The 15,662-nt window shown below is 34.0% G+C and overlaps 1 protein-coding gene and 1 pseudogene across 1 annotated transcript in view; both read right to left on the bottom strand.

Moving 5' to 3' along the window:
• LOC140432858 (T-box transcription factor TBX20-like) overlaps window positions 1–15,662 on the bottom strand; it is a 185,727-nt gene that overhangs the window by 81,810 nt on the left and 88,255 nt on the right. The window lies entirely within an intron of this gene.
• Window positions 7,579–8,380, bottom strand: LOC140442532 (eukaryotic translation initiation factor 3 subunit F-1-like; annotated as a pseudogene).

The raw sequence follows: 15,662 nt of genomic DNA, 5'->3' as shown, positions 1-15,662 counted from the left end.
TATCTATTGTAGTCCTACTCATCTATCTTTCAACTATAACTACGTTCATTCCCAAGATAAGCGAGAGTTCGCTCTGATGGGTGGGTGTGTCATATTGTTACAGCTTGTCATTGGTTAGAAATTAATTTCTTACCAATTTTTTTAAATTTATCTTGGAAATAAACGTAGTATAGATTTACTACGTTTCTTTACTACGTACTCTATACAAGAGAAGCCTTGTTTAGTATACAGGTGCTAGTACAGAGATGCAGAGATATAAATCAAAATGTGTACATTTGTGCAATCGATTTTGAAAAGGCTTTTGACAAAGTCCGACATAACAAAATGCTAGAAATATTGGAAACAGCTGGATTGGACGATAAAGATCTACGAATAATTACAAATCTATACTGGCATCAAGTGGCAAGAATAAAGGTTGAACAAGAACTGTCGGATGAAATAAATATAAAAAGAGGAGTGAGACAAGGCTGTATATTGTCGCCTTTACTTTTAACTTATATTCGGAGGAAATATTTAAGGAAGCCTTAATGGAGACAACCGTAGGTATTATTGTGAATGGAGTAACCGTCAACAATATTAGATATGCCGACGATACCTTAGTGCTTGCTAATTGCGGAGAAGACCTTCAAAATCTAATGAACAAAATAAAACAGACTTGTGATCAGTATGGATTAAAACTCAACGTTACGAAAACTAAATATATGATAGTTAGCAAACAAAATTATATACAGGATGACGGTATAAAAGTCGGAGATGCCACACTGGACAGAGTAGAGAAACTCGTGTATCTCGGCAGTAATATCAATGAGAGCTGGGATCCAACCGCAGAAATTAAAAGCCGAATAGAACAAGCCCGAGCTGCCTTTGTTAAAATGAGAAACGTACTTTGCAGTCACGGTCTTAGCATTGACCTTAGAGTTCGAATGACATCTTGCTACATCTTTCCTGTCCTGCTGTATGGAGTGGAAGCGTGGACTTTAACTGAGGCTATTCTTAGACGCTTGACAGCCATTGAGATGTGGGTATACAGACGACTACTGAAAATAAGCTGGGTCGACAGAGTTAGAAATGAGGAGGTCCTTAGACGGCTGAACCAAACAACACAACTGGTCAATATAATAAAGAAACGCAAGCTGGAATACTTCGGTCACATTATGAGCCACCCTGAAAAATATGATCTTTTACATCTGATCATTCGGGGAAAAATCCAAGGTAATCGTGGTCCTGGTAGAAGAAGAACATCATGGCTGAAAAATCTAAGGCAATGGAATGGAAAATCAACTACATCGTTATTTAGAGCTGCTGTCAATAAAGTCACGATAGCGAATATGGTAGCCAACATGATATCCAACGATCGATAACGGTCATGGAACTAGAAGAAGAAGGTAGATTTACTCACGACAATTTAGATGTATAATATACCTACAATTACTCATAATCTTAACACAGACGACACAAATGTCTGTTGCACATGCTGTTAATAGAGTCGCTAACATAACAAAAGAAAATTGATATAAAATTCACTCAGTACCTCAAACAGTATTAACTAAAGTAAACGATAAAAAAGGTTGGAAAACATAAATTTGTTTACCAAGACATATGGAATGACAAGTGACAGATGGCAACAATTTTCAAGACTACTGAAACAAACACGACAAATAACGTCTAATGATATTAACCACTAATTTTCATTATAATGTAAGATTGGGCTTATTAAATATAAGCTTGGGCACCGACATCCGAAATATAACAATTGGCTTGTATTCTATTGTATTGTATTGTACAGGGTATTGTATACTACGAAAATACAGGTATGCCATGATTTAGTTAAATCTTCTACTTGTCTTAAAATTCAATAAAAAAAACTTGAGGTGGAATAAAAATCAAAGAAAGCTGTGTGATATTTTAATATTTTCCCTCACGCGATATTCCATAAACGTATTTTAACAACGCGGCATCAAGTCGGCCAAGGAAATCAAAATTACAGGCTGTCGATTTTAAATTAAGGTAATTTTAACATTTAACACTAGGTATTTTAGAAACACATATTAGTAGGTACCTGTTCAGAAACGTTCAGTGCTTGCCGTAATGCTAGTAATACTGCTATTAAACGTTAATAGGTTTTAGAAGAAATAACACAGGAATATAACTTTTAGGGGAAACTGAAGTTGACGATTTAAAAGTACAATACGGCAATTCGTTTTTCTGATAAAACGTCTTGACAGTTCAATATTCGTAAAGTTAAATTAAAAAGTCACAGCAAGTAGCTAATAGGTCATAATTTAAGTTTGAAGTGTTTACTAAATGCCACTCGTTTAAAATGAACACTGTACGTAAAGACCATTATAGGAAAGAGGTATCCAAAACAAACAAGTCTTGTTTTTAGAATATCTACTAATAAGAAAAAGTGCTATGAAATTATGCTATACAATAAACGGTATGCTCTATTTCTCGTAAAAATCGTTCGTCAGTGGTCTTTATTATTGAATTAATCAACGTAATTTGTCAAATTTAGTCCAAGATGTCCAAGAAAAAAGGATGAGTTATTGCTGTATTAACTCAATTTGTGAAAGATTTTCCTAATTTTAGTACGGATGAAAATGTACCTATTGGTTTGTAAATATTGAGAAATTTCTGTGAATGTCAAGTTCTTCTTCTTTTGGTGTCTATTTGTTTCGAATATTGGCGATCATTCTAGCTATAATTATTTTATTGACTGATTAAACATGTCAACTATCGAGGCATTACCCTCTTAAATACGGCCTATAAAGTACTGGCATATATACTTTATGATCGTTTACTAGTATATGCTGAAGAAACAATAGGCAAATACCAATGTGGATTACGAAAAGAAAGGTCAACAATTGATCAGATTTTAATTCTCAAACCTTAAAAAAGACATATAACTATGGAATTGTTACCCACCACCTCTTCATAGATTTTAAAAGCGCTTATGACAGTGTAGACAGAAGCGCACTTTATAATGCCATGACAGAACTATCTACCGTCGCATCTAATAACATTGTTAAAGGCAACTCTTTCGAAAGTTGAGTGCAAAGTCAAGATACAAAACAGAGTGTCAAGGTCTTTTCAAACACATACTGGATTACGCCAGGGAGACAGTCTATCGTGCCTATTGTTTAACATGGCGCTAGAAAGAGCCATAAAGAAATCGGGCATAACAACCAGAGGTACGATCATCAACAGAAGTGTACAGATATTGTCCTACGCAGATGACATTGACATAGTAACACGGACAAAAAGAGACCTCATACAAGCTTTTGAAACATTAGAAAAAGCCTTGAAGACGATAGAACTGCAGGTCAACGTACCCAAAACAAAATACATTAAGGTCACGAACAGCACACAAATAGCGGCACCACAAAATCTGGTAACAGAAGCACACACATTCGAAGGGGTCTCAGAGTTTATATATCTTGGAACACAACTAAATAACAGCAACCTAGTAAGCGTAGAAATTAAGAGAAGAATATACCTGGCGAACAGAGCTTACTTTGGACTAAATCAGCTCTTAACATCACACGTCATTAGCAGAAAAACCAAGATACTAATATATGAAACTCTTATGAGCTTTGAAAGAAGAATACTTAGACACATATACGGAGGAGTACGAGAAAGCGGGATATGACGCAGGCGCTACAATTTTGAGTTGTATCAATGCTAAATCATGTAATGACTATAGATTGATAAGCCTAATGTGCCACCCTTTAAAGATTCTCTTGAAAATTGTTCAAAACCGAATTTATAAGAAATGTGAGGAGCAGATAGATGAAACTCAGTTTGGCTTCAGAGGAGGCATGGGTACAAGAGAGGCATTATTTGCGTTGACGGTACTCTTGCAGAAATGTCGGGAATATAACAAGAGTGCATATGTATGCTTCATAGACTTTAGGAAATCCTTTGACCGAGTGCAGCATATGAAGTTAATAAATGAATTAAAAAACATCAATTTAGACAAAAAAGACATTGAGTTTATTAAGGCTATATACTGGAACCAGAAAGCAGTAGTAAAGGTGAACGATATAGAAACAAATAATATACCGATTGCGAGAGGGGTTAGGCAAGGATGCGTCTTGTCTCCGACGCTTTTCAACGTGTACTCACAGGTCATATTCAGAAAAGCCTTATGGGAAAGAAAAGAGGGAATAAGAATTGGTGGAGAAATCATAAACACCATGAGATTTGCAGATGACACGGTAATTATGGCTGAGAGTATAGAAGATCTACAAACTATACTAGATGCAATAAATAGTGAATGCATTCAAATGGGACTTGACATCAACACAGATAAGACCAAATTTATGATAGTATCAAGGAGTCCAATAAATAATGAACAACTAACTCTTGGTGGACAGCAAATAGAGAGAGTGACAAAATATAAATATCTGGGAGCTTACATCAACACAGAATTAGATCCAGACCAAGAGATCCGGGTACGAATAGAAATGGCAAGGGCAGCGTTCTTAAAATTCAAACAATTGTTCTGTGACAAAAATCTGAATATTGCGCTGAGACTGAGGTTTGTTGAATGTTACGTCTGGTCGCAACTATTGTACGGGGTAGAAACATGGACACTAAAAGCGCAAATAGTTAAAAAGATTGAAGCCTTTGAACTTTGGATATACCGGAGAATGTTGAGAATCCCATGGACTGCCAGGGTCACCAATGAGGAAGTGCTGAGAAGAATGGGTCGAGACAAAAAATTGTTGAGAACGATAAAAGTACGCAAGACTGCATACCTTGGACACATACTAAGAAATAATAAATATAGTCTTCTGCAGGTCATCATGCAGGGTAGAGTCGATGGCAAAAAGGGAATAGGTAGAAAGAGGAAGTCATGGCTGCGAAATATTCGAGACTGGACAAACATGACTGTAGACGAATTATTCCACGTTGCAAAAGATAGAGAAGCCTTTAAAAATGTGGTCGCCAACCTCCGTTAATGGGGACGGCATAGGAAGAAGAAGATCAATGCTAAGAAAAATGCAACATCGTCCGGTCTATTAAAATTAATAGACTAAGGTGGCTAGAACACCTTGAAAGAATGGAAACCGGAGACCCCCAAAGACAGATATTATATCAAGAGCCAGTAGGAACCAGGAAGAGAGGCAGGCCAAGATCTAGATTTAAAACTGAAGTCGAAGATGACTTAAGGAATCTTGGAGTCAGAAATTAGAAAGCAAGGGCGAAAGATAGGGGGGAATGGAGACTAATTGTTGAACAGGCCAAGACCCACACAGGGTTGTAGAGCCAAAGATGATGATGACGAATAAACATGTCAAGTGACACAGCATTTTTAACAATTGCAAAGTATTATTATTTATAGGATAAAAAATCTATATTGCTTTCATCAAGACCAAAGCATTCAAATTTTAATGAAGATGTCAGTACCAATAAAAGCTGTGCACAAAATTTATTGTACATAGCTTTTATTGGTGCTCATAAGTTTTTAGTGGGCGTGGAAAATCCATTCCTGAGCTCAAAAGTTTGTAATGTGTGCTACATTGGGCTCTCCTCTTTACTCGGGTATCTTTCAGTTTAATACTTCTTTCTGGTTTTCTTGACAATATTGTAGTTTATAATAGATCTAATACTTCTCGTTTTTTATTCATATGTTTATTTATATGTGCCTTTAGCCCATTTTGACCCAGCGCTGCCATACGGCAACGTAAATCGGGCGTCTATACCAATATTCTGAGTGTATAAAATTTGTCTTTTGTAACACAGATGTTGCTGTAATTCACTTTAGTAAGATTGTCGGAATACGTGTTTTCTGATCTAGTTGTTTATAGTGAGATTATACGTTGGTAAGAGACGTTTGTAAACAGCGAATTTCTGTCGTAACATTCAAAATGAACATTCAATTCGAGGAAGTAATATTATTTGGTTAAGCAATTTTTTCGCGTAATTTCGTTATAAATATCAAACAAGCAAATGAAACTTTGGTAAGAATGTTGTAAAATACATAACAAAACTATTATTTGTATTTGAGTGACTGTGATCTCAATGATCTCAACGCTAGGTCAATACGCTACTATTTAATTATTTTTATACTTATTTTTCTCAGACGGCGTGTGACTTTAGAAGAAGCTCTCCAAATAACATATGAATATGATTTAGATGTGGATGAGGAACCTCCTTTGCCTAATATTCTAACAGATGAGGAGTCTGTTAGGCCAGGAGTGGCCAAACTTTCTTAACAGTGTGCCACTATCTGTTTATGAAAAGTTAGTCGTGCCACCAAAAATTTTCTAACAAAAAATTCAATAGGTAGTTGGAATTTGTATGAAATAACAAAAAATATATGTAGCTACAATAGTATATTATTCCACGAGCATGTAATGATGGCTATTACTCACGATGATGAAGTTTGAGCGAAAGAAAAGTGTCGTAATTCATCAGAGTGAGTAATAGCCATTACATGCGAGTAGAATACTATACTTTTTCTACGGCCTTTTTTTATTTTAAATAGTAAAAAAATATAATTATCAACTACTCGAGATTGTTTATTACTAGTAGTAGTACAGTACATGTTTATGGTTGATGTGGTTAATGTGGCTTGTGAATCTGAATTTTCCTAATTAAATCTTGAATGTTGTGGTCAATTTTTGTTACAGCTAATAAAATTGGATTTTTCAAATGATTATTGGTTAATTTTGAACGATATTGTGATTTAATAACATTCATAATTGAAAACATTTCTTCACAAACATACGGTCTTTGCCTAACAGTTAGGCAAAGACCGTAAGTCTACGAATGTAGAACAACAAATTTTTGTTAGCAAGAGTTTACTAAAATATTTAAGAATAAAAGGAACTATTAGAGAGAATAGATTACCAAAGACGTTCAAAAGTTTTACGTAAAGCAAAACGCAAAGCAGATTATTTTTCTTCGATTGAAAGAAATAATGGCATTATGTTCATAAGGTGGTTGGACAATAATGCAGTGACAATAAATGTCTATGGTGTAATGCATTTGTCTCAAGCAAAAAGATATACTAAAGCCGAACACAAACTTATCCAAGTACCAAGATCTTTTGTCAATAATCAGTATAATAGTGGAATTGGTGGAACTAACCTAATGGACGGTCGATATAATTGCAATACATTCGAAAAAATGGTGGTGGGTGATATTTACGTCGTTGGTTGATGTATCTATTGCTTGGATTATTCTTCAACCATCTGTGGGTACAAAAATGTCACAACTAGACTTAAGACGTGATATTGCAAATATATATCTATCTCGATATGGAACTGCGCCTCAAGGAGATGGAAGACCAGTTACATCAAGAAATAGTATTTCCTTGAACAAAATTTGTGATGATTTGAGGTGTGATGGAAGAGATCATCTCTTACTCATACTCACTTCGGAGAAAAAAAAAGAAAAAAGAAGAGATTAGCAGGTGAAGGATGTTCGTAAATCATTCTTGCAATGTGCAGAAAATGTAATGTTGGATTATATTTGGTAATTTTATATTTAATCAAAAATGAGTAACAAACCTGAATAAATATTTTTAAAGTGCATCTGTGTTCTCATAAAGTGCGATCTCATAAAGACCTAGTGTTGCCAACATGCATTTTTGAAAAAACTATAAAACATTTTTTGAAATTGAGTCTTAATAAGCTGTGATAAAGTAATGACCATCAGGAGATCTTTAACATTACTGTTAAACATTTCTGAGAACTGTTTATTGTTTAGATGTGGCACAGATTGACTAAATATAAAAGGGATCTGCCTACAGCATTGTTTGGTGATATTCCGTTAGCCAATACATCTTCTAGATACTGAAGAACCTGTTCTAGCAGCACACTCATTTTGCTTCCAGCTGCTGATACTTGGTTTAAGTCGAGCATGGGATTGACATTTCTTGATCTGGAAGATCCTGCTACCGTTGTTTCATGGCAATATTGAAGAGCAAATATTTCAGGATCATAACAAACTACATCAACAGGTATTGATATGAACATACAACCTTGGTTACCATTTGGTACTCCCAAATGAACACATACATCTGCTTTGAGACCCATTCTACCATTTTGAAGACTTTTTCAACGGTAATATGAACAGGATACTCATGGATTAAGGCACTGTGGTTGATATTTTTATTACCTGTAGCCCACCATCCAATGATTGACTCACTTGAATTTACTCTTCGATTTAAATCATAAACATCCATGGCATAAGATAATTAGGCTTCAACCTGATCATCAGTTTCTTGATGAGGTACGCAAAAGTACCCAATAAGGTACCAATAACTCGATGAGAGTCAGCATTTCTCCGTTCGTATGCATCTACAACTTGAAACAAAACCACCGGATGGACTTTTACTTGTAAGTTTAGTGCCATCTTGATGACGAACTAACTGATTCTGATTTTGATTGAACTAATCTCCTGATGGTCATTACTTTATCACAGCTTATTAAGACTCAATTACAATTGAACGAAAAACATTGTTAAAAATTTTTTGAAAATATTATTTTGGAAAAAAATTAATTTGGACTGTGTTATTCTTAAGTGATTCAATTGACATATCTCAATTAGTCTTTCGATATTGTGGTTTATCACAGCCTCTACGTAAGGGCCTCTATCATCTTCTATGGCCTTCCGTTTAGGTCACACGCTAATATTATTTCTTGTGATAATAAGTTTTTTATATTTTCTTTCTATAAGGTGTACATACACAGTTGTTTTTCTACTATCAGACCGTTATCAGTTGATATGCGCAGAATCACGTCTTCCGTGTATTTTCATTTTAAAGATTACATTCAAATAATTGTTATTATGTCCTCACGTATTTCTTCTCAATAAAAAATGTGCGAGATATGACACTAATTTCCGTAAAATATAGCAGTAAATTATTTTCTACAGGAACATCGTCCATGATTGATTATTTCATATAAGAAACTTGTGAAAAGCCGGTGATCATTTGCTCAAAGCGCGGCAAGATATAAATGCGATGATTAAGAGTCATTTAATTATTTTTATGAGCTAAATCGAGTTGTTTAATTAATAGTTGGCCTACAAACTCCTCAGGATATTGTTAAGTTGCCACCAGAGTCATTAATCAGAACAATGCCGACGTCCCCTTCGGCTTTGTGCAATTATGTTCAATCATTTCACTCACACTTTTAGTCATGGGTCTTGTGTTACATATTTAAGACGAGATTGTCGTTGCGGAGTTATCTGCTTCTATTATAAAAAGAGATTTATAAAGATTTTATTTAAATTGACTGAAGGAGACAAATTAAAAATTTAGTTTTTTGTTTTCAACGTCATTTTAATTAAAAATACGTTTACGTAATTTGACGGTATATTAAATGTTTGTCTCTACACTTGCCTAGTCTTCTTTTGGGATTTTAAATCGACTACATTCATTATATTCGGCGTCTTCTTTTTCTATTTGTACCACCTTCAGTTCCAATTAATTCTCTACTGATTCTCACTTTATGTTAATGAGGAGAAACGTCTGGAGAATATTTTAAACAACCATGCAACACACAAAAAACTGCTCTTCTTAGAATCATCTGGCAATCGGAGCAACAATCAATGAATGCATTAGCGGAAGCAAGAGCGAATACATTAACAATCTTCTTGCAGAAAACAACATTGAGATTGCTACTGCCGACAACTCCCAACTGAAAAACCGAGTTCAAATTCCAGGATATAGATTAATAGCAACACTTAATCAACCACAATATGGTATTGCTACCTACTGTAAGATAGACAGAAAGAACATTAGCACTGTACACTCTTATTCATCTCAAAAACTCTTTATTCTGGCAACCGTAATAGACAAAATCACGATTGTTAATATGTCCAAATCACCAAAAGCAATAAGGCCAGCAGATGTGCTTTCTTCATTCCCGCATCTATTAATATACACAGAAGACTTCAATAGCCATCACACTGCATTGGGCTATAAAAAATTTAACCTCCAAGATAAAGCAATTAAATAGACGCTCAAGCATCTTAAATTTTAACACCATGCAAAACAGAAGCTTATCTTTTTTCCACTAGATGTCAAAAAGGCTACAACCTAGATCTAATATTTATATCTACCACCATGGAACTTCTTGATAATTGTCCAAAATCGCATGCAAGTAATAATGACGATTGGTATTACTATTTCCATTATAAAATTAATTCCTGTGCCTAGATGGAACTTTTATAAGGCAAACTGAGGTAAATAACAAGCTCAATTGGAGAGCGATATCAGATAGATCAAATCCAAGGTAGAAAACTAGGAAATATTTGCCAAACTTATAATCAAAAGTGCTAAAACAACACATTTCACGCAGTCTAACCAAATCCTACATTCCATGCTGGACCAAAGAATTTATAAAACTGTATGATATATACAAGCAAACCAAAGACTCAGACGTAGGTGAACAACTTCTATAGTAACTGAATTCTATAAAAGTCACCAGGTAGAGAGAAACTCTCAAAAACTTTAACTTCAAGCAAAGCAGTCGTCTGCCTGGAATCTACTTAGAAAACTGGAAACTAACATTTCCTAACATTCCCTAACATTCCAAAAACTAATTCTCCATCAACAAACTCAAAAAATATAGTAAAAAACGCATTGTGTGGCCTTCCAAATCAGTTATAGGAAAAGTATATAAAACAGTAGTACGATATCAACCCAAAAAGATCAAAATTGTATGTCAGCAAAGCCTGCTGAATATGAGGCAAATAGAGGTGGAGAAACTTTTCAATGCTCTAGAATTAATTAAGAGTCGCAAAGCTACAGAAAATGACAAAATATTTTTTAGTTCATAAAATACAGTTGTTCGAAAATTCAAAAGTAGCTCCTAGATTTCTTTAATTAGACAATGATGACGCAAAAGCTCCTTAAACTATTCACACAAAGTAAAGCAATCACATTCTGCAAACCAGGCAAAAATTTTTCACTACCACAGAGCTACATACTAATCTCCCTTTTAAATGTCTGCTATTAGATTTTTGAGAGAATTATCTATGCGAGGCTTTAGCAATCTGCCAGCGGAAAGATTTCCATAGAACAAGCCAAATTTATGCCAGGTAGGAACTGCAGCGGTCAAGTTCTTTCTCTAACAACATTTATAGAAAATGGATTCCAAAAGAAGAATAAAACGGCATTACCTTTGACTGACCTGATTGTTTCGAATTAACGTTAATGGGAAAACTGGTAAATTCAAAAGTTTACAGAATGGCCTTACCCAAGGGTGGGTACTATCGCCGCTCTTATTTAACAGTCCATCGCAGCTAAAATCTCGAAACCCACCAATAAGAACAGCTAACAATCTTTCAAACAATTTCACAATCGATGATCATTATATTTCACAATACGTATTTTAGCAATTGTAGTATTAATTGGCAATAAAAATAATTAAAAGAAAAGTATATCTAAGCATGAATTGACTCACTTCATTGACAAAGACAAAACTTTTATCTGCTACTAATATGTTAACCGATAAAATATCTTAATAGGCAGCGAAAGCACATTTTTATATCTCTGTTGATTAATAAAACTCATAAGAACGTGAGACCTTTTGGTGACAGGATGGTTTAGTTTCCAAATTAAATTGAAACGCTATCGGAATTAACGGTTCATATTAAGAAATTTTGATCGCTATAATAAATTTGTATGTTAATGTGGTTTGTACAAGACGAGATTAGATAAGGTCTAATGGGCTGAGGACGTTAATATGGACTAAAAGGAACACAGTTAATTTTAACACAATTAATGATCGATATTTGAAAAAGAATATTTTAACCGTCAAGTGAAAATAGTAAAATTTTAAAATTGTGTAAACTTTTTTTTCAACAGCAAAATCCACATCTCTGTCAAAGACATCAGTCATACATCTTTGATCAATGACTGAAAATTTTCTGAAACTGACAACAGACAAAAAAACCTTGTCTGATCATAATGGATTAGAGAAAAATTATAGTTGTGTTGCATTCTATAACTACGATTAATTTAGATGGAGTAAGAGAAGAATGGATAAAATTTGGGGTGTTTGTGTTTAGAGTAAGACCATCAGACTACAATTATTTTGACAAAGAGGTATACAAATATTAAAATTGCGTTTACTGACCGATTTCTAAATAAATTTTTATACGAATATATTGGAAAAAAATTTCAGAATTGTCTTAGGATCATGCTAGCGCCGTTGTTGAACAACAACACAATTATAAGACAACACCGGAGTATATAGAATGTTAGTTTAAAGATGGAAAATAAGATGATAGCCTAGTTGATAAGGATAATAATCTTCTATCTCTAGAATCGGTATTCCGCACACACATACATACACACACCACACATAGTGATTAACCCTTTTGTATAGTGGCATCCACATGTCTAAAGATCAAACTGGTCTCACCTCACTGTGAAGTAGTACCTATCTGACCGCCAGGCTTTTCCTCCGTCCCTCCCCAACGTGTGACTTACGAGGGGAGGCTTATGATGTTGTTATTAGGCCACCTGTAGTAGGGGTAGCACACATACCGGCTTTTCTCATCTTAGAGCAATAAAAAAATAGAATAATATAAAAATAAGAAAACACACTTACATGAGTGAGTGATAATGATATTAATATATTAGCTTCTTTGTCAAATTGAATCTTTTTCGAAATGAAAAGGTAAATCTACTTTTTATTTTACTATGTATCAATTTAATTTTTTATTTTCACTCCTTTGATCGTCCTGAGCATTTTAATTAAAATTTCCCTCTTGAGTTGTTTCGTTTCCGCTCGGGTTCAAATACAAACTTACGAATCGGCTCACGCAGGTCTTGTACATTTTGTATTTACAGTCATTTAACAATAATTTATTATTCTTAATTATACCCTTCAACCTTTCCGAAAGTATTGATGCTAGTATTTTTAATAATGTTTCTGCAGCTGCATAGTCAGTTAAGATATTTCAATTGCATTTTTTCTTCTACGGAACCATGGAACAAGCTTTCCTTCTATTGGATAGTTAGTCACTCCCATCCCATGCCAGGAAATCAAAATACAAATAAAGTAACTTGTTAACTATTTTTGGTTTGGTTTAAAACGCAGATTTAAAAAAAAGATCGTCTACGATAAAATTATTTTTGTTATATTTGTAGCATAGTATTATAGGAGAGTTATTTGTTAGTACAGAATAATAAATAATTAATTTTAAATTTTGATAGAAGCAAAAATGAAGAAATTTCGGTGTAGTAAAGTAATTTTTTATTTATTATTAATTATTTTATTTATTACTTAATATATTTATTACAAATGTTATATCCCAAAGATAATGCGACAAAAAAGAAACAAATTACTTTTTTTTTTTTAAATTGTATTCAAGGTTCCTGAACTACGAGTGGCGCAAAGAGCTTCTATGAAAACGCGCCATTTGTTCTATTTTGCTTAAGGCTTTTACCTCGTTCAATGAGTTTTCCTGAGCTCTCATCTCCTCCATATATAATCTTCTTCAAATTTGTATTAAGCGTCCTCTTTTTTATTTTTCTTGGGAATTCCACTCTAGGACAGTCTTTGAAATACAGGAGCTATTTTACGAAGTGTTTGGCCAACCACACTTTGTGGACTTTTCTATGCCCTTCTGTTTGGTGAGATGTAGTAGATCTTTATTTCTGATCATTCTGATTGAACAATTCTTCGTACATACACATTTGCTGACAATTACCTGTAGTTTGTTTATAAGGACGTTTGTCATTATTCAGGTTCCGTCGAGTAAAAGGGACTTGACATTAAACTATAATCTTCAGATCTTTGTAGCATACTGCAAATCTTCTTCGCATTAAATAAAACAACACTCTTAGCAATATTTTCCATATTGTTAATTTTTGATAAATGAAAGTGCCATACGAAAGCAATAAAATTTTTAAAATCCAATGAAATATATTGTTGAATTTCAATTGTCAAACTTTTTTTAAGTTTTTTTTTGTCATCAGTTTAATCACTTTTTGTTTTTGCATAGTCACATGGTGAATATAAAGTAAGTAGCTTTGGCTCTTAAAAAACAAAAAAAAAAATCTTGGAACATAAAAACCGATAAAACACAAGTAGGAAACAAAAAATTTTAAATGCCTCTTCGAAGATGAAGTTAAAGAAAATCTAAACATTGACATAGTACCTTTGCCTTTGGAATCTATACACATTTCAAAAAAGCATTTACACTAAAAATGAACAAAGAAGGAAAACACATTACACAATGAAAAAACAATAGCGAAAACAACACCATTTCAGAAGTTGGAATGGGGTTTTCGATGGAAAATCGGACAAAATTACACCTGAATTATTAAAGAAAAGAAGATTGGCTAATAATATTCAAGTGAACAAACAAGTTGGTACCAGACTAAGTTACTAACTAACCAGAGTTAGTACCAGATCAATAATAGACAGTCCATAATATACCTACGATCAGGAGTCGTTGGTTTGAAGATCTTTCCACAGAGCGACCCGAAAATCTTTTAAGTATACCTTACACTACGTTTGTAGATCCCGGATAGGCTTCAGTAGAGTTTGCTTTGGATCCTCATTTCTAGTCTTTACTTCCTCTTAAGGGACTTAAACCTTTTCTTAGTGTAAGGTTAAAAGTTGAAAGTCGAATTTAATCGAATAGAATCAAATAGATCAAACGATTTGTCTTTAACAAGTTCGTAGTAAACTATACGCGTTGATACGTAATTTTCATTAATCGTCGCTAATTATTATAGCAATATGATTGATAGAGCGCATCGTCCTAAGTCTTTTGTGGAGTATTGGGAAAATATGTTGTAAGTACCGCCACTTTGCATAAACCTATATGATTTTTATTTTAAATCATCTTTCTTATTTTTTTTTATATCAGTCATTCTTCTTCTTCTTAAAGTGCCTATCCGTTCCGGATGTTGGCGATCATCACGGCTATCTTTACTTTATTTATTGCAGCGCGGAACAGTTCAGTGGTAGTCGTGTTATACCACTTTCGTAAATTTTGAATCCAGGAAATACGTCTTCTTCCCGGTCCTCTCTTACCATTTACTTTCCCTTGGAGAATCAGCTGAAGAAGGCCGTAACGTTCTTGATTTCTCATTACATGTCCTAGATATTCCAACTTTTTAGTTTTGACGGTCATGAGAATTTCACATTCTCTTCCCATTCTACGCAGGACCTCCACATTAGTAACTCTGTCAACCCAGGATATACGTAAGATGCGCCTATAACACCACATTTCGAAAGCTTCGAGCCGATTCATAGATGCAACAGTCAGTGTCCATGCTTCCATTCCGTAGAGCAGAACTGTGAATATGTAGCAGTTCAATTATTTTATCGTTTTTATCTGGATTAATTCTGACATCCACATTACAACTCCCTAGGTTCCCTAAGTAAAGCAGACAGTTAATAATATTTATAAGTATAAGTATTTATAATATTAGGAAAACTAAGTAGTACCGCCACGTGATTTAATCATATTTTTGTCTTTTTAATGGACGTAAAATAAGCGTGTCCATCTATAAGTTTTCTTGCCGTGTCGAGTTCTCCAGCGACCTACGTTTTTATTTTTGGGTGTAGTACCAAGATTTACATCATTTTACTTTGCAATCGGTGAAGTGGTTCTTTTTAATATAGACAATCGTTAATATAGACTTGCTTGGTTTTTTCATTTTATTTCATTCATTA

Source organism: Diabrotica undecimpunctata, chromosome 1 (genome assembly GCF_040954645.1).
Source record: "Diabrotica undecimpunctata isolate CICGRU chromosome 1, icDiaUnde3, whole genome shotgun sequence".
In the NCBI taxonomy this organism is placed as follows: domain Eukaryota; kingdom Metazoa; phylum Arthropoda; class Insecta; order Coleoptera; family Chrysomelidae; genus Diabrotica; species Diabrotica undecimpunctata.
The sequence above is the reverse complement of the archived record's forward strand: the minus strand, read 5'-3'. Positions and strand labels throughout refer to the sequence as shown.